This window comes from Canis aureus, chromosome 13 (genome assembly GCF_053574225.1).
Source record: "Canis aureus isolate CA01 chromosome 13, VMU_Caureus_v.1.0, whole genome shotgun sequence".
Taxonomy (NCBI): Eukaryota; Metazoa; Chordata; class Mammalia; order Carnivora; family Canidae; genus Canis; species Canis aureus.
The window spans coordinates 24,606,247-24,608,529 of record NC_135623.1 but is presented as its reverse complement, the minus strand read 5'-3'; the positions used below and the strand labels follow the sequence as shown (position 1 = coordinate 24,608,529).

Below are 2,283 nucleotides of genomic sequence, written 5' to 3'. Positions count from 1 at the left end.
GACTCCAGGATCGCGCCCTGGGCCAAAGGCAGGTGTTACACTGCTGACCCCCCAGGGATCCCCTATTTATTTATATTTAAAACATTAGTTGATCACATATGGAAGCCAATACTAAGGATGTAAGTTGTGTCATTGTCAGCGTTAGAGCCTGTGTGTGAAAGTACCACGGAGGTGCCTGTGGTACCTTCCCGTAAACATAGGCCATGGGTTCAAGGGAAATATGTCAAAGCCCTGGGCAGAGTGGGAGGGATGGAGAACTGTCTTCTCCAAAGTCCCAGGGACACAGGCTGAGACAAGTGGCAGAGGCCCTGGGTCCCTGAGTAACGAAGGTGAACTGAGGCCCAAATGGTTCTCCTGAGGATGTTGGCAAAGGCAACCTAGGTGGCTCCAAGCTGGCAATCACGGGAAAGGGACCCCGAACACACATACTCACAGTCCTTAGAATGCAGGAGAAAATGATTTTATTGCTGTGAACAGGTGCAAGGAAGCTTGGCCGAAGGTGCAAGAGGAAAACCATGGGGCCTGGGCCGTTCTTGGCCCTCTGCCCTATTGTCTTGCTTCCAATCACACAGAGCTCCCAATCTGAAAAGCATCCAAAGTCTGCTGTCCCTTACTCTCGTCTCACATCTTGGCCCTTTACTTATTTCTTCTATGGGAACCATGGGAATCAACAAAGGAAAGAGAAAGCAGAGACATCATGAGAGAGCCTGGCCCAGGGGGAGGGACCGCAATGGCCACCTTGGTCTTAACCGAAGTGTGTAGGACCCAGCGGGACGGTGTCGTCTAAGTGGACGGGAAGCAGAAGATTGGGAGAGTAGCCTGGCTGCGAGTTGTTACAGGCAACAATGTAGAACTGGTTCTGGTACGTAGTACGGTAGGTGCACTGGGGCCGGCGCCCAGTGAGAAGGCAGTAGGTCATGTTCACCCTCCCTGCGCTCTTGTGGCAGTTTTCCCCACTGGTGGTACAGTTCATGTTGGGCTGTTGACAGGTAGCGAGCACGTTTTCGAGGACTCAACCAGAAAGGTGTTTTTCCCCTTGTATCTGGGAAGCAGATTATTGATCCGAGGCATTTCAGTTCTGCATTGCACCTGATTCGCTCTTAAGTGCTGGGTGTTAAACCACTGAACGGCGGTGAAGCCTGGAGGCCGAGCAGCAGCTGGAGGCACCGGCCCCCATGATCCCAGCAGCAGCAGGAGCAGAGGCCACGGCCCCGGGGGGACACAGCATCATCCCTCTGGGCAGGAGGAGGAAGGAAAATGAGGGAATCACAGTGGTCAGAGCAATAGGAACAAAATGATCCTTCCCAGCCATTAGGTGCTTATTGTGCCTTTAAGGTTTCCTTGCTCCTTTCTTGATCTTCATTTTATTTCATTCTTTTTTATACCTTTATTCTTGGTTTCAGAGCGAGCAAGACAGCGGGTCAGAGAGCACCCAAGGGATGGGGGCCGAGGGGGGCTGAGAGGCGCACTCGCCTCCGAGCGGGACCCCACAGCGGGGCTCTGACGGGCTCGGGCTCGGGCTCAGCCCCACCCCCCCGCAGAGGCAGGCGCTCTCCCGGGGCTCCCCGGGGGTCACGGGGGGTCACCGGCTGGTGGTCGTCACCTCACCTGCCTGCTGCCTTGAGTGTCTGGGTCCCGGAGGTCCTGAGCCCCGCGCGAGGAGGAACAGGAGGTAGGAGTACTGCGCCCCCTGCAGACCCTGGTCCCCTCCCTGTCCTGTCCCCAAGGGACTGACCCTGGCCTGGCCTCCCTCCCGAGGCCCTGTCCTCCCACCGGCCGCCCTGGGTCCCGGGTCCCCTCCCGCCTGGGCCGCGGCCGCCCTCCTACCAGGTGTCCTGCAAGGCTCCGGCTGTTGCCTAGGCCACGCGCAGCCCCAGACTCTAAGGTCGAGCCTGCTCCCCACCCTGGGGCGGCCTAAGTACCCCGGGGACCTGCACACTTCCTGGGCGGGCCGGGCCTTCCTTCCCCTTCTGCTGCTGCAGGGCCGCGGCCTTGACCTCAGGCTCCAGCACCAGACCCGCCGTGGGACCTTGATGCCACGGTGGCCACGGCCCTGGACCTGGGGTGCGGTGGGGGCCCCCAGCACGGGTTGCCCCCCTGCTCGGGGTCCTGGGCCACGGCCCGGGCTGCCCAGCCTCAGGAGCTCATGACCGAGCGCCAGGGACCCAGGTACATCACAGAGTCATGGCTGAGCTGGGCCGCAGGGAGGAGCGCTGGGCACAGGGCCAGAGCTCCCTGGCCGGGTGATCGCACTCCCGGGTGTCCCTGCAAGGACATGACCCA

The 2,283-nt window shown here is 59.8% G+C and overlaps 1 pseudogene; it reads right to left on the bottom strand.

The window, feature by feature from the left end:
• Positions 1-444: 444 nt before the first annotated feature.
• Positions 445-1,327, bottom strand: LOC144282168 (ribonuclease K6-like; annotated as a pseudogene).
• Positions 1,328-2,283: the final 956 nt, after the last annotated feature.